Raw genomic sequence first — 22,609 nt, 5'->3', positions numbered from 1 at the left:
TGTCCACTACTGTATATACATGTGTGTGTTTTAATTATAATCTACCTAAATAATCATAATAATTTCTTTACAGCCTTTCAATGAGTTGCCTCCATTATTATGTATACGAAGTTTAGGTGTTTCCCAACTTTGTTTTGTAGCCCTAGACAATATAAGGCCATCTCGGCGATGCGATGTTTTTTAGTTTACAGATTCTGATTAACGCCTTTTTAACATTCTTTAACACTAGAACGCCGAAGGCGGTCATTTTGACCGCTTTCCAATTTCAAGTACAAAAGCAACTGTGCATTTAATGACACTTTTTTTTTAAATATGGTGACTTTTTGTACCTCATAGAATTACGTTTATTATAAAAAATTCACCAAATTTTAAAAAAAGTGTCATTAAATGCATGATTGCATTTAATCTATTAATAAAAATAACATTAAAATGTATTATTTACAGGAAAAATCCTTAATAAGAACTAATGCGAAATTACGAACCGTTGCAGAAAAGAAAAGATTGATCTCCTTGATAACAGGATTGAAGTGTTTTTCGAACTTGCCTCCGGTAGGTAATATTACACACATTTCTTAACAAAAAACCAGAAAGGAAAGTAGTAAAGTAGGACTGGGCCGACTATATAATACCCTTCACCACTTTGGGTATATTCTAATATGTATCCTAACAGACGACGCGTTTTTGTTATATATCTGTTATATATCCAGGGACTTTAGTGGACTATTTACCTAAAATCGGGCGAAGCTATATATATATATATATATATATATATATATCTGAACCGCTTTTGGCGAAACATTGCACACATCATTCTAGACTTAATTTAGTACGCTGTGCCAAATTTCGTGCAAATCGAAAGATATATGGGGACTTTGGTACACAACTTACCTTAAATCGGACGAAGATATATATGGGAGCTATATCTAAATCTGAACCGATTTTCAAGAAACTTGGCAGACATCATTCTAGACCTTATTCATTACGCTGTGTCAAATTTCGTGCAAGTCAAAAGATTTCCAGGGACTTTAGTGGACTATTTACCTAAAATCGGGCGAAGCTATATCTAAATGTAAACCGATTTTTACGAAACTTTGCACACATCATTCTAATTCAGTGCGCTATGCCAAATTTCGTGCAAATCGAAAGATATGTAGGGACTTTGGTGCACCATTTACCTTAAATCGGACGAAAATATATATGGGAACTATATCTAAATCTGAACTGATATTTCCCATTTTCAACAGGGCTTGTCCTTGGACCAAACAAATGAGCTGTGCCAAATTTCATCCAAATCGGATCATAAATGCGACCTGTACTTTGTTTACAATTTAACATGGACAGACGGACGGACATGTATAAATCGACTCAGAAAGTGATTTAGATTTGACTTATATCAGGCAATGGTTATGGTTCGTGCAGGGACGACTTTTTCTAAAAAATTCAGTAATCCTTAACAACGTTTAGGTTAAATACAGCAGTTTTCGGCCCGGGCCCCCTCCGATTTTTTTCTCTATAAAATTTTAATTCCATAAATGATCGGGAGTACAAATTGTTTTTTTCAAAACATACATTACGTAATTAATAAATTTGTTTATTATATACTTCAATAAATTAGTATCAACTATTACGAATTGCTGTGAACTGTCTGTCTGTCTCTGTTTTCAATTAATTCAAATTTTTGGCAAGTGTTTAAAATTAATTTTATGGTCCGTTACATACTGAATGTTGAGCAATTAAATTTAAAAGCTGCAACTACCTCAAAAGACGGGATTTGTTCGAACACAAATCTGGTTCATCTCAAATGGGGTTTTCTGACTGTGATGAGGAGTATATTTTTGACATTATTCAATACATTGAAACCGCCATTGGTGCGACTAAAGAAAAAAGCTGTATTTAAATGAATGGACTCCTCACTCTGCCTATGAAAAAATGCAGCATACCTAAGTCCCAGAATACAAAACGAGTTATGAGAAATAGTTGGAGAATACGTTCTGCAGTCTATCGTTGAAGAAGTGAAAAGTGCTGTATTCTTTTCAATTTTAGCGAACAAATCAACGGATAAAGTACACCATCCATACAAAAACGGGCTTGGTACGATCAACGGAAAATACAATTTCTGGTGCATTTTCAAAATCTGCATATTGAAAACAGAACACATTTCTTTTGTAGACTCAAAAATCGCTGGACAGATTTTATTAAGACTTTCACAGAACGTCACGACATGTCCTGGGAATAACATAACTTATATAAACCTCTAAGATTCGGCGTGGATGCGGAGTTATAGCATCGAACGTAGTCATGCCTCAGAAATTATGAACATGTAATTTGTATATTGGAATATTTTGAAATACATAAAATACAAAATATGTACATATGTATGTGTGTGTATTGAAATACAAATAGAAAGAAATGATTGACATTATAATTTTTCATTTTTGCCAGTTTTTGAAAAAAATTATTTGAATAAAAAAAAATACCAAAGCAACATTATTCATGGTAGATATATAAGGTTGCCGCAACGGCAAATTGGTAATATGATGTGTCAAAACGACCAATCAGAACACAGCATTTTGAAGTATAAAAATATTATTTTACTTTTAATTCTTTTTTTGAAATTCTTCTCATTTGAGTAAATTATAATTTTATGAATGATAATCATCATAAAAATTAAAATCCGTATTTGTAAAAGCAATATGTGGTCCACGCTGAAGATGTGTTTATAACGCCACGAAATGTTAACCCTATACCCACCCCTTCGTATATCGGATTGGTCATATCTCTACCAGCTGAATCAATCAATCATGTATACCAGTTCACTATACTTCTGTCCGCAGTTATGGACCAATCGTCCTGATATTTCTCATTTAGGTTCGGTTCTGGTCAAAGGCGGCACCGACAGTTTTTCGTAATGATAGGTTTGGTTGCTCTCAAGGGCACAATTATGACCCGAAATTCATAAAACTTTACATTTGAAGCGGACCTGATCAACCAATAAGTATGAATGTTTTAATAATGGACAGTAAACATGATATGTTAGATTTTGTGTGAATAATAACCAATAATCATATCTAATATGTGGATGTATTTGGTCCGACATGGTACATACATATATAAAATGTCTGCTTATTCCAAATACTAGAATTTTGTTGTGGCTGCTAGAGAATCAAATATCAGTTATTGTCGCGGATTTTTGCACAATCAGGGTTAAGCTCCATAGAAAATTTAAGACCAGTGGACAGTCCAAATGTACCGCATTGCTCAGAAGTTGTTAAATATTTCATAAAATTAATTTCAAAACAATTTTAGTAAATTTTGGTCTGAAATTTGCATTTTGTATTTTCCTACGGCGAATCAATCAGCTGCCTTGATACGGTTACCTTATTAATATACCTTGCCATTATTCTTATAGAAAAAATTTCAATTTCAATGATATATAAAAAATGAGAATAAGTTCATTGAAAATAGTATTTGAAGAGAAGACCCTAACAAAATCTAACAATTTATTAAAAACAAAAATATATAATACATGGATTGATTTTCACTTACACCCTTTATAACCCCTTGATTTTAATTATAAAACGATTTATTTCCATCTGGAAAACACGTTAAAAGTAGGATAGTGTGATATTAAGATGTGCAAAATAGTTATTTACTTTATTAAGTTTACTTATCTGTACTGACAATACACGGTTTTGATATAACCAGGTTTGAAAATTGAATATTTTTAATTTTTTAGACGATTTTATTATATATTATATTATTATATATTATAGGCAAGAGAACGCATAGATATTTCACACATTTCTGTATTGTTAATACGAGCATATAAAAATTCAGGAAGCGCCACGGGTCCAGCTAGTATATATATAAAATAGAAAAAATTTGTTTGTTTGTGTGTTACCGATAGACGCAAAAACCGCTGAACAGATATTAATGAGATTTACACAGAATGTCATGACATGCCCTGAAAGTTACATAGGCTAGATAGAGTTTAAAAATTCCGCGTGGATGAAGAGTTATATCATCAATAGTGAACATACCTCAAAATTTCTGAACATGTAATATGGATATATCTTAACGGATTCAAAGTTTTAAAAAACAGAAATCTTTGGTGGGTTACCAAAATGTGTCCATTACCAGAAATTAAGTTTAGTTGACCAAACGGATATTGCTGTATAGATGAAACGACTAACTAATTTGATCTAGGTTTCTTAAAAATACTACGATATATACAGCTAAGACCAATAATCCATTTAGGTTCGGTAATGCATTCTTTTAAAGACCTTTTTAGACAATGAAACAATTAAAGATACAAAATCCAAACTTAACTAGGATTATACATCAGGGATCTGTGCTATATTATTCAGACAGAGAAATGCATGCCAACCATATGGGAAACAGCTGAGAATACAGATATAATGGTTGGTGGAAATGAAGGATTGTATTAGTTTTTGAACGATTAATGAACAACATGTGAATATTGAAGAAAATATATTTGTGTGTGCTACTACAACTGATTAAGACACGTCAAGCCAAATTTGTTTTCAATATTACCACAATATTTTAATCTATTGAATCGAATCAAATATTCTAATACATTAGCCTGCTGCTACCACATTATTACTGATATTACACTACGAAATGTCTAAAGTCGAACAGTAATGTTTGAATTTGGGGCTACTATAATACCTATATATTTCCTATCAATACATATTTAACCATTTTCAAACCAATGTTGCAGTAAGTTTGGCGGAAGGGTCAAATAGCACAAAATAGTAGCTTCTAAACTAAATAATATGTCAATCACTTTAGTAGGGGCAGCGAAGCGCCACGGGCTCGGCGGCTTCTACTTTATGTAGAACATTTCGAGAAGAAAATTCGTGATTGCGTACAAATATTTAACGAATCTATAGGAGAGATAATAAAATCGTTGGAAAAATAGGGGAAATGTTAAATAGTAACGAGGAGTTCCACAAAACATAGAAACAAAATTTGTGGTTGAATTCTCAGTGCCTGAAGGTTTGGTATGCAAAAGTACTGGCCAAATGTCCCATATTTCGACAAACTAATGGTAAATATGTCAAGTAGATTTCTGGTAAAGGAAAAATAGTTTAAACATTATCAAATGTCGTGCCATTCATATAAATATTTTAGACAAATCATACATTTTTATGACAAAATGTTTCAAAATTGTAAGCAGGAAGTAGAAACTGAAGTGGATTTGTGAATCACCACGTGGAAAGTTAAAGATACCCGACCATATAATCCACTTGATGCGATTGTAGTACGTGACGGTAATCTATTTACCAATATAAATAGATTGTTACAAATCTTAATAACTATACCGGGAAGCACAGCATCAGCTGAAAGAAGTATATAATTGTACTTATATTAGTGCATTTAGAATAAAAATGGTATAGAATCGCTATTAGTATGTGGGTTTGAGACAAAGTTGGTATTTGGTAAACCAATTGAGCTAAAATCCTTATTTATATGTTTAGAGCTGAGGTTGGCACGTGGGTTTCTAAATTCAAAATATAGGTGTAACAAAAATATTCTTAAGTACATTAGCTCTGAATTGATGGGTTTTTACGTTGCACCAGGACAATATAACCCATTCACAAACAAAGTATTAAAATTTAATTTTAAATACTATTTTAAAATGATGTTATTGGCACCCTAACAAATAACATCTTGATTGCAGAAACTTCGAGCTCGTTTGTCAAAATGTGTACAATTTATGGTTGTTGGTCCTGGACGCTTATTGATTAAGGAGGGTGGTATACCACAAATGGTATACTTTATACTAAGTGGCGAAGTGGAAGTATCCAAAAGAACCATTAATCCGGTAAGTGTAGCTATTATTTAGGGCATACATGTTGTACATCATTTAGGGGAAATATATGCATGAAACGATTTAAAATATGACAGTCGCATATTTTTATAGTATAAAAATACACGATTTTCCTTACTTACATAGCTGGCTTGTTACAGAACGGCTGTTCCATAAACCGAGCTTAAAAAAGATTTCCAAATCTTTCGGAGAATTTTTCTTTCTAACACCCCAAGAGCTGCCTCCTCTGCTTGCGCAAGTCCCCATGCTTCTGATATAACAGCACGGGTAGTATCAGCGTCTTGTAAAGTGTGAGTTTGGTCTGGCGGCAGATGGCCTTGTTTCCAAACTGCTTACTTAGACCATAGTAGCATCTGTTTACCATCACAATCCTTCTCCGAATTTCAAAACGGATGTCATTCATTTTATTTATGGCGGTACCAAGTTCTCAAGTTCTACAGTTGGTCCGAGTCTACTGGACGTCTAGCGCGTTGATACCATCAGCTTGGTCTTCTCGCCGTTTACTGCCAGACCCACTTAGACAGACTCCTTCTCAATTTGTTCAAAGGTGGCTGTTACCGCTCGCAATGTTCGACCCATTATATCTATGTCATCGGCGTAGGCGAGTAACATGTGTTGTTTGGTGTACAGAGTGCCATTTCAGTTCACCTTTGCGTCTCGTATGACCTTTTTCAGCAGGATGTTAAAAAGATCACACGACAAACTGTCACCTTGTCTGAATCCTCGTTCGGTATTGAAGGGCTCCGATAGGTCCTTTCCGACTTAAACTGCTGACCTTGTGTCACTTAAAGATATCCTGCATAGTCGTATTAATTTTGCTGGAATGCCGAAGGTAGACATGGCTTTAAACACCTCTCTCACCTTTGCGTCTCGTATGACCTTTTTCAGCAGGATGTTAAAAAGATCACACGACAAACTGTCACCTTGTCTGAATCCTCGTTCGGTATTGAAGGGCTCCGATAGGTCCGTTCCGACTTAAACTGCTGACCTTGTGTCACTTAAAGATATCCTGCATAGTCGTATTAATTTTGCTGGAATGCCGAAGGTAGACATGGCTTTAAACACCTCTGAACGGATAGGGCTGTCGGATGAGGCTTTATAGTCGATGAATAGGTGGTATGTGTCGATGTGTTTTTCGTGGGTCTTTTCCAGGATTTGACGCATTGGTGAAAATGTGGTCAATGGTGGATTTGCCAAGTCTGAAGCCGCATAGGTACGGTCCAATAATGTCGTTGACCATTGGCTTCAATCGTTCACACAGCACCATGGATAGCACTTTACATGCGATAGGAAGAAGGCTAATTCCTCTATAGTTGGCACATATCATTTTGTCTCCTTTTTGTGCACGGGACACAGGATATTGAGGTTCCAATCATTGGGCATGCTCCTGACCAGCATCTGATCACCAGTCTTGAATAGTTCGGCTGGTAACCCGTCGACTCCTGCTGCTTTATTGATCTTGAGCCTCTCTATACCATCATCTCTTATTGGTTCTGGGGTTCTTCACCGCCACTATTTGATACCAGAAGCTTTTCAAAATGCTCCTTCCAGATCCTGCTGTCTGTATCCAGATCCAACACGCTGTCTGTATCTGTCACCAGGTTTCCTTCTTCATCTCTACAGGAGGATGTGCTTGCACCAAAACCTTCGGTTTGTGTTTTACTCGTTGGTAAAATTTCCGGACTTCATTCTGACTCCTGTACATCTCGATTTGCTCTCGCTAACTTTTTTCTTGTTCTTTCTTCTTTTTTTCCGAAAATGCGTTTCTCCTCTCTTCTTTTCTCCCGATAATCCTCCATCACATTACGTGTCTGTCTGCAGGGTTGCCCTATACGCTGCGTTTTTCAGATCAGTAGCATTACGACACTCCTGATCGTACCATGGGTTTCTTGGTGGTGGTTTTTGGTACCCAAGTGTTGCTTTTGCTGCAGTATGTAGGGAGTGGGCAATTCGTTGCCATTGTGCTTCTATACTATTATCGGGAGAAGAAGTGCTTTCGTCATGCAGAATTTGAATGTCATGACCAGGGCAGCGATCATATGCTGTTTCTAGACGCTCATAAAATATATCTTTGGTCTGCTCATCTTTGTCTTCGGTCGGGGCACGAGCGCAAATAGGAATGATGTAGAAAAACTTCGATTTTCCTCTATCCTAAAAACCCTCCAAAACTTTGATATCAATTAAATAAATATGTGTACACATAAAAATAAGATAATAGCTAAATTATAGCACAACTAAAATTGTTAAAGTAGGGAGACTTTATTATGACATTTGCCAAAATAGTCGTGATCCGTAACTTGTAATTAATTTCCCTCACAAAAAAGTTTTAATTTTGTTATTTGTTTATTTTATGAAGAAAACGAACATGTTGACCAACTGCATTGAGAAGATCAGTGGACCCGGTGAGTGCATTGGAGATATTGAAATACTTGAAAAGAGTAGGCGTATGCATACATATACGGCAGCAAGTAAGTTCGATTCTTTATTTCAACATACACTTGAACTTTTTTTCTTCATTTTGTAGTTTACTTTAAACCCATGTGAGTCCTTGTGTACTTGGGTAAAATAAACGATACCCAATTACACAAGGAGACAATTTTAAAACACAGTTTAAAGAAAACCCTTAGCTAATAATTTAAAACCCAGTTAGGGGTCTTTCTTCTACCATCATAAGCTATCAGCTTTTGGCTGTCACGATTGCTGCACTGTGTAATAAACATAAAAGTAATTGGAACAAATATGTACAGCTTTCCTGAAAAAAATAACTTTGGTTTGGAACAGTTTACTATTCTAGGAGTACTAATGTATAGACAATATTTTAAGATCCATCATAAATATGTATGGTATGGTAAATTAAAGTAGAATTCTAATCTGATCAATAAATAATATTGTGCAACAATATTTGGGGGAGTGGAATTGAAATGAAATTTGTTACTGTCTGTCGTTTCGAAAGCATGGTACAAATATAAAAGGTAACAGCAAATCCCAGCTGATTTGATTCCAACGTAATACTAGTGTCAATATGAATTTGACAAATTATGTTTTTAAAAATCACCCAACAGGAAAATTGGGAACGCATACAATTTGAAATTGTTCTTTATTAAATGTGCTCCTGTATTCAATTTACTCAATCTGCCTTTGAGGAAGCAAAACTTTCTTCAAGGAATAACTCGCTATTCCCAGCATTTTCATATGTGTTACACATATGTATGGCGATGGCTCAATTATAGGAAAGATGTGGAAGCGATAGAAATATAAATTTGATAGATTTTCATTCATGTTTTTCAATTTTTATTTTGAGGATTCGAAAATATTTCATTTTAAAATAAAAATAATTTCATGATAATTTGTTTGTTTGTTTACATTTTTCTGTCAAATGAGTTGACACTAGTAGAACTTACAACAACAAATTTCAATGTGGTTGTTGTATCGTTTTTTTGTACAACAACACTTGCTGTTACCTTCTATTATTATACCATGTTTCGAAAGTAACAAATTTAGTGTGTATTGAGTTGGTAACGCGGTCTGTGTGCGGTTTTTATCTATGCTAAACAAAAACGACACGAGTCATCCATTTGATTCTTTGTGTCGACAATTTTCCAACTACAATGGTTATGTGTTACCCATTGATTGTCTATACGGCCATCCTTTCAAGCTACCAATAGTATGAGGCACTCAGTAATGCGTCGATTTCACAGATTTTTCATACTACAATAAATGTGAAGCACCCAGTGACAAATAATATGATACACCCAGTTATTAGTTGATTACAGATTTTTAATATTCAGGCACCCCACTCAGTGATACTGACCGAATGTTTGTTCATAAATTTTAAACATTCAGCAACAATCTAGCGACCTGATAACGCAAACTGAAAAATAATTGAATATGTATATTCTGGTATTTAGCTTGACCATATACCTTTTCGCAGTGAATGTAGGTTGTGGCTTTCATTTATTTTGCTTGTAGATGATGCTTTTCAGTGTCGATGATGTTGTTGTAATAGTTTGCCAATGGTTTTTTATATATAAAAATCATTTTCAATTTAGATTTCTCATATCATAAATATAGAGAATTTTTTATATAGTCATAAAAAATATACAGAGAAAAAAAATCATCTAAGAAAACTAGCTGTCCAATAATTCATATTTTCAAACTTTGTACCTTTTGTGAAATTTGTATTATTTTCTTTTTCTGCATTACTTGCAATGCGAACGTTCTTATATCCGTGGTCTATTGTACCAAATAAGGAACCATGTGTCTATCTCGTTTTCTTCTTATAGGTCTTATATTAATTTGATAGAGAGTTTTAATTTTTTACAAAGTTGTCGGATTCGTCTTATATGCCGAACAAAAACGATTTTCTTGGAAGAAACCCATTTTCTAAATTTTTGCAACTGAGATATGCCTTTAGTTTTTAGAAAACAGATTAATTTTCTAAAATTTTGAAACTGAGATATGAATCTATTTGTCCTTCTGGGAACTAATCGTACTCACCATAGTCTTTCATCCCAAGATGCACCATGAAATTGCCCCGTACCATGACAAAAGCTTTGAGAAAGTGGTTGGGGTTTTTAGTAATAGAAACTCACTGGGCGAATAACCCGTCATTGGCACATAAAGAAAGTTGTGACACCAAAGATAGTGTCATGAATGTTATAGTTAGCAACGTTAAGTTGAGGCAATGTCTTAAAAACGCATGCTAACCAAACCCGACTTAGCTGCCGTTAAGCAATAATTTGACTGTGTTTGAATTTGTTTTATCATTTGGATCATCTGTCTAACCCTTTTCTAATTTTGTTGTTAACATATTTCAAACAACTAGTCTCCACTAAATTGCTTAATGACATTAGCTAATATACATTGTTATAAAGGCAATAAAATAATTTCCACCTAAGTTAACTTTATTTGCGTGTTTCTTCGGAAATGGGACATAGTCAAATAAATCAAATCAATATCTGGGTACATTTGTGTTCAATCAAATAGTATCAAATATATGAGAGCATAAAGATACGACAAATTGAATGTCATAGAATTAGAATTTTATTATTATAGACATAGAATTTTGTTATTATTTCTACCAAAAATTATCAATATTACTTCACCTTTACGCTAGCCTCTGTAACTATATATATATACAGTCGAGTACGCTTATAACGAATACTGGTTTTAAGACTTATTTTTCATACAAATCATTACTCTTATAGCGAACTATGGATATAACGGACTTTTTTTTATAAAGAACTATTCGGTCCCAGCATTTAGTTGTCATATATTTTAATTTGGTTATAACAAACTTGCTACAAATATACGTAATATTGACGATGACAATACCCACAAAAGTTAATTTTTAATCTAACACTGGCAAGTTTTATAAAAAAAATGCCAGAAAAAGAGAAGCAGCTTAAAAATTGTCAAAAAGGACACAAAACCTACCGATTTCTAAATGAATATACAGTCGAATTCGGGAATGCAAAAACGAGTAATTTCAGTAAATTTTTTCTCTTAGGCAGGATTTTCAATTTCGTAGATATTTTGCTTGTTTGATTGGAAAAATGTGCGACATAATTTTAGGGGTTGCACATTTCATATATGTATATTTGTGTTTTTGAAAAAATGGGTTTCCCTTATACAGATTTTCAATTAACCGGGTTTCTTTAAAACGAAGTAAAATGTTTCAAAAATCATCCGAAATATTAGTTTAAAATTGTTAGTTTCAATTAACCGATTTTTTATGTAAACCGGTTTCACTTATCTGAATTCGACTGTATATTTTTTCTGCAAAGCCTATGTTATGCTTTACCTTGGATATGTGATGGATCCCCCAGTTCGCTATAACCTTACTCGACTGTATATACATATATATTGGCAATATTGCCAATTTTTAAAAATAGCTGAAGCCGAGGTTCACCCCTCACCATATGAGAAAAATTTAATAGTTTTGGATTTATTGATCTGTTGTTGCAAACTTTTCATTTATTGACCTCCAAAGTTCATTTACGTGGATGCTGTGCCTACTTTAATGTAAACAAGTGAAAAAGCGTTAAGTTCGGCCGGGCCGAACTTTGGATACCCTCCACCATAGATATACTGACATGTACTAGAAATGAAAATATAGGGAACATACCAAAAAGTGGACCTATACCAACATTTCTAAAAACGGATTATGTAAACCTTAATACAAATTTCAGAAATTTATTTATAATGGATAATAATACCCTCAGCATTATGGCTAATAATGGTGTATACACTTTAACACGGTGAAATTGTGCCTCAATGTGGTTCTAGGCACCATGTTTCTTTGGACCAAATCCGTTTCAGAAAATTTAGATTTCATCCAAACTTTGCCCATCTTGTTATTTCTCCAAACATAGTTCAAATTCGAAGATGGGGAAAATCGGTCCACTCCTTCTGGAACCTCCACACAGAGACTAAGTCTAAATGCGGCTATATTTCATTATCGAACCTTACGTTCTAATTTTTTATCTCGCTATCCTCCGCAGGTGAAATGATTACAACAGAGTCTTAGAACCAAACTCAAAACGCGGAACAAATCAGATAGCTATTTTAATATAAAAAAGGGGGTTATATGGGGACTACTCCAAAAAGGGGGCGAATATTAAAAATTTTTGGTAGGAAGATTTGTTACCATATACACGCTCAAGAACCCCAAAATACCGAAAATGGGGGTACCGTTATTGGGAGGTACAGTTATATGGGGCTACCACAAAAAGGTGAATATTAATAATTTTTGGTGGGGAGATTTGTTACCATATTCGACTACAACATACCAAATTTCAGCGAATTCGGTTGAAAATGCGCTCAAGAACCTTATATGGGGGCTACCCGAAAAAATTGACTTATGTTTATAATTTTTTGTAGAGGGATTTGCTACACAATAAGAACTCAAATTAATAAATTACAGCCAATTCGGTGAAAAAATCCGCTCAAAACACCCAAAAACTGGAAATTGGGAGGTACCCTTATATGGAGGCTACCACAAAAAGTGGACCTATATTTATAAATTTTAGTGGGGAAATTTGGTACTCAATAAGAACCCCTTGTACCAAATTTCAGAGAATTCGGTTGAAAACCGCGCTCAAGAACCCTAAAATACCGAAAATTGGGGGCACCCTTATATGGGGGCTACCCGAAAAAATTGACCTATATTTATAATTTTTAGTATAAAGATTTGCTAACCCATAAGAACTCAAAGTACCGAATTTCAGACAAAAGACTCTATGCAAAATTTTGGCGATCTATCTCAATTCGTTTAGACGCTAGAGTGATTACAACAGACAGACGGACATGGGTATATCGTCATAGGATTTTACGCTGATCAAGAATATATATACTTTATAGTCGGAAATGATTATTATGATGAATTACAAACTAATTCAAAAATGTCCCTACAAAATTTCAAGTGAAAATCTCAAGAACTCTTGAAGATATAGCCATTTGTGTCAGCATCAAGTGACGGCTAAGGGACTTCTCAAACTTTAAACGCGTTTTTCTCTTTTGCGAATGACGGGCACGATAACTCAAAAACGTCCACCATTTTGTTAATTATCGGGCGAAGTCAATAATCATACGAGAGCCAGACATGTACCCTTTCTAACACCGTTGGAATTTTCGGATTCCGATGTTCCAGTGAACATTGCGAGCGGTAACAGCCACCTTTGAACAAATTGAAAAGGAGTCTGCCAAAGTGGGTCTGGCAGTAAACGGTGAGAAGACCAAGCTGATGGTATCAACGCGCAAGACGTCCAGTAGACTCGGACCAACTGTGGAACTTGAGAACTACAGCTTCGAGGTAGTTAAAGACTTTATATACCTTGGCACCGCCATAAATAAAACGAATAATATCAGTTTTGAAATTCGGAGAAGGATTGTGATGGCCAACAGATGTAACTATGGTCTAAGTAAGCAGTTTAGAAACAAGGCCACCTCTCGCCAGACCAAACTCACACTTTACAGGACGCTGACGCGCTTGGAAATCTTTTTTAAGCTCGGCTTATGGAACAACCGTTCTGTAACAAGCCAGCTAAGTAAGTAAGTATGTTCCAGTGAGGAGTTATCATGCCCGCCATCAAAAATAAGGGCTTCTCTTTAATAACAGAAAACAACAACAAAACAATAACAAAATTTTTTGTAAATTATTTTTCTTCTCTTTTAAATCTTCAAATATATATGTGCAATGTTGCAAACCTTAACAAGCATTGGTATTGATTTACCAGCCCATTAAAAATCTTGAAAAATGAAATCGTGAATGGGGGGGAGGAGTTCCCTTAAGCTATTTTCTTTCTAAAAAACCTTTGTGGAAAAGTTTGATCTTTGCCACCCTTTTATTTTAATTTAAAAACACTTAACATTTTCATCGCCACAATATCTGTGAAATTGACTGATCTATGGAATTCTGTTGATCTTAAAATGTTTCAGAATCAGCAGTAATTATATTTGTGTCACGTGTACTTAAAGCTTTTACCGCTTCTTTAAATGTATGTCATGATTTCAGCAAAATAACTCTTTTATAGGACTTTCAGAACAAATTTTCTCATTACCTTCATTCTGAAACAGTTGCTACAATGTGGGTTTCTAAACATAATTCTAGTAGTTTTTCATCTATCATTTTTCGAATTTCGAAACTACCTGTTATATAAATCAGTTTTGAAATGAGTATACTCTACTTATACACACATTAAAATACCTTCTTTATGATATACTGGTCTACTCGTCCAGCATAGAGGAAAACGGCTATTTTTTGAAACTTCCAATTGAATTTCATTCATTTTTTTCTCTTGTTTGATATTATTATGCCACGATAATGTACACAAAAAGTTAAAATATATTTAACTCCAAAGGGCAACGTGTTGATGTTGTAGTTGTTTTATTATCGACGTTGATCGACGGATGGATCAACGGATCCATTCTTCTTATGTCTTTAGCATTGAAATTTAATTTAAGTGTACATATATTTAGAAATATTATTTTCATGTTTTCCCGAAATATAAGATCTGGAAATCGCGGGAATATCGGTGTCAAATTAATCAAATCAATCCTCTAATTTTATACATGACTGTATTTACGGATATCTTGTGTACGGTTGTGTGTGTAAGAGAAATTCGTTTACCATTTCCATTTGTGTAACATTGATGTGGAATCTCAAGGCACCCATCGCTAAATCGAAGTCACTCAAATATCGCCCATTATAACATGATGGGTTATGGCATGAATCACTGTTACAAGTAGTTGTTACCGTTCGTCATTTATTTACATTTAAGGGGGTGTTGTGCTAGGGAGGTTGGCTAGCGACCCAAAACAAAACGATGGAAGTATTTCTGACGTTGACGGTGAACGATATTTCTACTATTGGCTGCCTCGCACAATGTGCACATACATACATACACATCTTCAACCATTGTTTTCGTAAACTGTTTTCATTTCCAGCGAATTGTCTTAACTTTTGAAATGCAGTTTCAGCAACAAAATTACCAAAGTGTGTTTCTGCTATTTGCACAGATGTAGTTGAACTTTTGGTTGTATTTGATGAAGATTTTGAGCGCATACTACGAGTCGTTATGGAGAAACAATGGTTGGAAAAGATGAACTCTCTCGAAGCCTTGGAATATTTTCAGTTTTTCACTAAAGATCAGGTTAGTGTTGAGGAAAGAAACACAAATTGTTGGTCTAATGTTGACATCCCTAGATAATCCATGCATGCAAGTTAGGTTCATTACGGCAATATGAACCACTTGAAACAATTTACAACGAGGACGAGGGACATCTAAGCTATGTCTGTTTTGTTTTAAGCGGCGAGTGTATGATATTGCAGTGTCTCGAAATATCGGTAAGCTGACATGGGGATGCAGTTAATTCATCACTTCACTTGTTATTGTTTATTTTGCATAAGGCTGCGGAAAAACGCGGAACCCCATTATATAAATTATCTGGATGGAACTTAGAATCGGGTAATAACATTATTACGGACAATAAAGAAGTGAGTACCATTATTTGACTAATAAATTTCCATAATCCACTGTGAGTAAATTGCTGTCAGTTAATATATAATTTCGGGTTCCACGTTTTTTTCTGGTTAATTATACACTACACTGGTATTATGTATTTATACCCTTCACCACTCTGTGGTACAGGGTATTATGTCTTTGTGCATATGTTTGTAACAGGCAAAAGGCAACGAGATAGACACATGGTTCCTTTTGAGAATATGCATAGAATCACTTTCTGAGTCGATTTACGCTTGTCCGTCTGTCCGTCCGTCCGTCTGTCCGTCCATGTATTTTTGTGAACAAAGTACAGGTCGCATTTATGATCCGATTTGGGTGAAATTTGGCACAAGTCGCTTGTTCGGTCCAAGGACGAACCCTATTGAAATTGGGAAAATCGGTTCAGATTTAGATATAGCTCCCATATATATTTTCGTCCGATTTAAGGTAAATGGGGCAACAAAGTCCGTCTATATCTTTCGATTTGCACGAAATTTGGCACAGAGTAATTAATTAGGTCCAGAATGATGTGTGCCAAGAAAATCGGTTCAGATTTAGATATAGCTCCCATGTATAGTTTCGTCCGATTTTATGTAAATGGTGCACCAAAGTCCCTATATATCATTCGATTTGCTTGAAATTTGGTATAGAGACCTTAATTAGGTGCAGAATAATGTGTGCCAAGTTACGTGAAAATCGGTTTAGATTTAGATATAGCTCCCATATATAGTTTCGACCGATTTTATGTAAATGGTGCACCAAAGTCCCTATATATCCTTGGATTTGCACGAAATTTGGCATAGCGTACTGAATTAAGTCTAGAATGATATGTGCAATGTTTCGTGAAAATCGGCTCAGATTTAGATATAGCTCCCATATATATATATATTCATCCGGTTTAAGATAATTTGTGCACCAAAGTCCCTATATATGTTTCGATTTGCACGAAATTTGGCATAGCGTACTCAATTCAGTCTAGAATGATGTTTGTTGAGTTTCGTGAAAATTGGTCCAGATTTAGATATAGCTCCCTTATATATTTTCGTCCGATTTTATGTAATTGGTGCACCAAAATCCCTATATATCTTTCGATTTGCACGATTTTTGGTAAAGGTTACTGGACTTAGTCTAGAATGATGTGTGATAAGCTTCGTGAAAATATACATAGCTAGGACGATTGACAAAACGTACTGAAATAATATAAATTAGTCTCTGGCAAATTTCCCTGAAATCTGTTCAGATATAGGTATATATCAAAAACGCGACGTTTGTTAGGATACATATCTAGAATATACCCAAAGTGGTGAAGGGTATCATATAGTCGGCCCAGTCCGACTTTACTACTTTCCTTACTGGTTGTATTATGTATTGTGCATATGTTACAAACATATACAAAAGGAAACACGTCCAAAACTTCCTCAATACAACATTCCATCAGTCATTTTAATTTCAAATTTCAGGATATCAACCCAACAGTAATTTTAATTCCAAAATTCTGGAATCCAGCTCTATCCGTTTTCACAGAATCAAGTTAGAACAAATGTAGTACAATTTAGTACACATAACGCTTCCATATCTCAATTCTATATTCCAACAGCATCCATCCGTTCGCCCAAATCCAAATCTAATGCCGTTTAGTACTTCTCATACACATAAATACGAATTTCCAAAGATGTCTCTATAGCTCAATCTTCAACAGTAATCTTAATTCCAATTTTCAGGTTTTCAGCCCCATCCATTCAAGTAAAATCCAAATTGTACTAAATATAGTACCATTTAGTACTTTTCGTACCAATAACTACGAATTTCCTGAACTACCATAATCCTACACTCCAACAGCCATTTTAATTCCCAATTTGAAGATTTCAGCTCTATATGTTCACATAAATCCAAATCCAATATAGTACTATTTAATACTTTTTGCACACTCAAGTACGATTTTTTAAACCTACCTCAATCCTGTACTCCAATAGTAGTCCTAATTCCAATTTTCAGGATTCCATACGCTCAACTAAATGCAAATAGTAACAAATTTGTACCATTGAGTACTTTCTAAAACCATTTCCATACATCAACACCACTTCCCATCCTATATTTCATATAAAAGTTCAAGATTCCAGCTATATATGTTCAATATATATATATATACAGTTAGAACTAAATTTAGTAAAGTTTAGTACTTTTCGTGCACTTATAGTTCGAATTTCTGAAAACCCTTTTGTACATCTTTCTAACTTTCCATCAGTGACCCACATTTCAGAATTCTAGCTCTTCCCTTTCGCAATATACAAAGGCTACCGTATTTGGTACATTTTCGTACTTTTCACATTATCAGCCTTATTTCACACCTACACGCAAACGACAACTCACACTTCAGCCGTTTCGTCTGGGCGATTATCTGTCAGTCAGTCACTCACTCACTTCAGCTCTTTTATATATTAAGATATAACTCTCATATTTGATTTTAGTCAATTTGATCTATATATATACCAAATGGTGCTTGGAGTGTCGCGTATAATATTTTGTTTAAATCGGTTTATATTTATATATAGCTTCAATATATATTTTCGTCCGATGTCATGCAATTGTGCACCAACCCCATTGTTCAATTGGTTTAGATGAGATATAAATAATAAAAAAATAAACAACGTTTATCCGATTGAGAAGCAATTTAGCTCCAGCATTCCGAATGGTTTTGCCAAGATTGCTTCAGTCCAGATTTACATGCAGCTCTCACATATAATTTTTTTTCGATTTCGTAGACATGGTACACCAAAGAAGATACATACATATAACCTCGTTCGCGATATTTTCGTAAAATGTTTGTATGGAAAGAATCTTGCCCTTACTTAAAAAAATAGTAATAATAAATAAATAAGAACATAAGGACTGGAGTATCGTATCTCATCTCAAAAATTATCATCATTTTTTAAAATTCATTTATAATACGAATTCAACAATATGATATAGAATGTATAACCGTGCTAACATTTATTATTCCGGAATCATTTGTACATATACGTACAAAGCTATTACATTTAATTTGATATTGTATTATATGTTTCAATATTAATCACGATTAATAGCACACACAAGTTCTAACTGACCACAAACTAGGAAACGTTAAAGCAAACTTGCCAATGTTAATATAAATCAATATGATACTACTGAACTATATTTTTTACAAATTCCACTTTATACTATTTTGCCTTTTTAGAACAGATACAATACAAAGAAACACTTCATTGATGTAGGTTCAATAACATTCGGAGGAATTTTTGGACTTGGAGAAAGGAGTGAAAGCCGCGTTATAATGGCACGAACAACTGTACAATGTTTAATGATTCCAAGATTTTGGCTTTTTGAAAGGCAACAAAATCCTGGCAATATATGGCAACGTAGAAGGGTTTTTCTGGATTCGACTATACCGTCCCGCCAATCATTACTTAAGGACTTTGTATGTACTGGGCAGTGGCAGGCATTTAGAAGTAATACAATTCAAAGCTTCGTATTAAATTCATCTACCTCAAATCCAACTCGTATTGAAGATGTTCCTATCATTTGCCAAATAACTGAAAGCAACAATTAATTGTATAAAGAAATAAATTTAAATAGTAAAATAAATTTTGTATTTTTATTTCGACCTTTTGTCGAAACTGATTAGACCGAAAACGATTATGTTAGCGCATAGTAAGCGATATTGTTGTTGACGACAACTTCGGCGACTAAACACCATACTTTTCGTTGATGACTATATCAACGACAAAGTAAGCGAGTATGTCGTTAACGACAGATTCACGTACCCTGTCGTTTGCACAGTCGTTGATGACTGAATAACTATTGTCATCAACAATTTATATTTCAAATAAAAAATATATATTGTAAATACGCCGAAACTGCGTTTCGAAAAAGGGAGCGAAATAAAGCACGAACGTTTTAGTTTCTGATTCTAGAACTTTATTGATATAATAACAAATAAATAATAACAGGTAAAAATAGAGAACAGATTACTTGTGTTACGAGTAGCTATCGTGACGAGAAGCAAACGAACAATAGCAATGCTGAACAAGTGAGAAAGCGTTAAGTTCGGCCGGGTCGAACTTTGGATATCCTCCGCCATAGGTATATTGACTGTGCATATAATGACACTTTTTTAAATTTGGTGACTTCTTTACAATAAACGGAATCCTATGTGGTACAAAAAGTCACCAAATTTTAAAAAAGTGTCATTATATGCACAGTTGTCTTTGTACTTGAAATTGAAAAGCGGTCAAAATGACCGCCTTCGCCTGTGCACGTATATTTTGGTTCGAAAAAAATATTTTTTGTTTATTTAGTCTTCAATTATACTTTTTGACAGTCAATGAAGTCTTCAGCTGGCCTTGCCGGTTAACCTTATGAGAAAACCTTGTACACTCATTTCAAATATTTGTTCATTTTCTACTAAAACGTCAATTAAAATTGTTCTAGCTAAGATATTTCAATGAAAATTGGAATATTTATTCATTTGAAGATCGAATATTAGTTCTGACTGATATTGGACGGTCATGGATACAAATAGCTAAATACTTAAAAAATCCATAGTATGGTCCTAAATGGTCGTGAAAATACAAATATATTACCGAAATGTTCACATCTGGTTGCTCAAGATTGTTAACTGACGCAGATACTTGAACGTTTATTGAGAAAAAATTATACTGGAACACCAAAATCAGCTGCCAAATCGATAAATAAGCAGGTTAGTGATTGGTCTGTTCATAGATTTCTAGGTGGAATATTTTTTACAAAATATTTGATTTATAGAGCTGGATAAATCAAATATTTTGTAAAAAATTAAAAAAAAAAAAAAAATGAAAATCGGAGGATTGGAACATGTGATTTTGTCTGATGAAACTAAAATTAACCTTTCCAATCAGATGACAAAGAATATTAGTGGCGCCGCTCACATGAAAATATTTAGTGACGTCAAATAAATAAAACTGTAAGACGGGGAAAGTTTGATGGTTTGGGGGTATTTCAAGTGTTGGAACGTTTTGATTGAGAGTATAATGCTGATTAACATAGAAGGCACAGTGAAGAAGGATAATTACTTCAAAATTCTTTAAAACTATTAGGATTTACAATTTCAACAAGATAGATTTCCTAAGCACACCTCAAAAATTTTTAGAAGTTGGTTGTCTAACTAAAATGTTTAATTGATCAAATGGCCAGCATAAAATCCGTATCTTAATCCTATCGAAATTTTGTGAGCACTTTTAAATAGGAGCCTGGCCCTTATGAAAAAGAACCAACGAACATGGATGAACTTTGGCAAAGAGCACAAGAGGAATGTAAGAAAATCCCAGGTGCAATCTTAAAAAAATGGTGGAGAGTATGCCAAAGCAAAGGTTGTGAGCAAAATATTAATAATATATATTTTATTTTTTTTATATATATTTTATTTTTTTCTTATCCACGAACAAACTAAGCTTGTTTATTTTTGTTAAATATTCATGATGTATATTCTGAAAATATGATGAATGACAAATCAAAATATGTTATATTTTGTTATTAATACAAATAACAAAAATAAAACACCTATATTGAATTTCACTGAATATGACGATTTCATTGTGGAAAATGTTACCCTTTAAGAGTCCTTTGTTATGGTAGGCATTCTTAAAAGTGGGCCAACGGCAAAATAGCACAACTTATTACTGTCTGCGTACAAATTCCAATATATAGGAGGTATAAGAAATCTTGTTTCGATCTATCCAATTTGTATACCTTTCACCACACTGTGGTACAGGGTATTATGTCTTTGTGCATATGTTTGTAACAGGCGAAAGGAATCCGGATAGACACATTGTTCCTTTTGAGAATATGCATAGAGTCACTTTTTGAGTCGATTTACGCATGTCCGCCTGTCCGTCCATGTATTTTTGTGAACAAAGTACAGGTCGCATTTATTATCCGTTTTGGATGAAATTTGGCACAGTTCACTTACTTACTTGGAGAAAATCGGTTCAGATTTTGATATAGCTCCCATATATAGTTTCGTCCGATTTTTTTGTGAAAGATTAACCAAACTCCCAATGTTTTGTCCGATTGGGACAAAAATTTGCACAGATTACCAAATTAGGTCCAGACTGATGTCTACGAAGTTTTGTTAAAATCGGTACAGATTTAGATATAGCTCCCATATATAGTTTCGTCCGATTTTTTGTGAAAGATTCACCAAACTCCCAATGTTTTGTCCGATTGGGACAACATTTTGCACAGAATACAAAATTAGGTCCAGACAGATGTCTGCGTAGTTTTGTTAAAATCGGTTCAGATTTAGAATTTTGCACAGAGTACTGAATTTTTTCCAGACTGATGTCTGTGAAGTTTTGTTAAAATCGGTTCAGATTTAGATATAGCTCCCATATATAGTTTCGTCCGATTTTTTGTGAATGATACACCAAACACCTAATATTTGTCCGATTGAGCAAAATTTTGCATAGCGAATGCAATTGAGATGTTGTGCGATAAGGTTGCTCAATCATGTCCATGTGTTTATATATAGCTCTCATACATAATTTTCTCGATTTCATACAAATACAACGAATCCAAGTCTGCCCGTTTGATATGCAATTTTCATTGATTTCAGAATGGTATGTACATGGGGTTTTTTTCATTTGGTTCAAATATCTATCTAGATAGCACACCTCAATGGCCCTATATACTGGATATTGTACATCTCTTCATCTCTTGTATGTACCCAAAGTGG

At 34.2% G+C, this 22,609-nt stretch overlaps 1 pseudogene; it reads left to right on the top strand.

Moving 5' to 3' along the window:
• Positions 1 to 429: 429 nt before the first annotated feature.
• LOC133327495 (uncharacterized) lies at positions 430 to 19,447 on the top strand (annotated as a pseudogene).
• Positions 19,448 to 22,609: the final 3,162 nt, after the last annotated feature.

The sequence above is a fragment of the Musca vetustissima genome, unplaced genomic scaffold (genome assembly GCF_032173495.1).
Source record: "Musca vetustissima isolate MV318-11 ecotype Yass unplaced genomic scaffold, APGP_CSIRO_Mvet_v1 utg13229, whole genome shotgun sequence".
In the NCBI taxonomy this organism is placed as follows: Eukaryota; Metazoa; Arthropoda; class Insecta; order Diptera; family Muscidae; genus Musca; species Musca vetustissima.
Note: the sequence above shows the minus strand (reverse complement) of the source record. Positions and strands in the feature narration are given on the sequence as shown.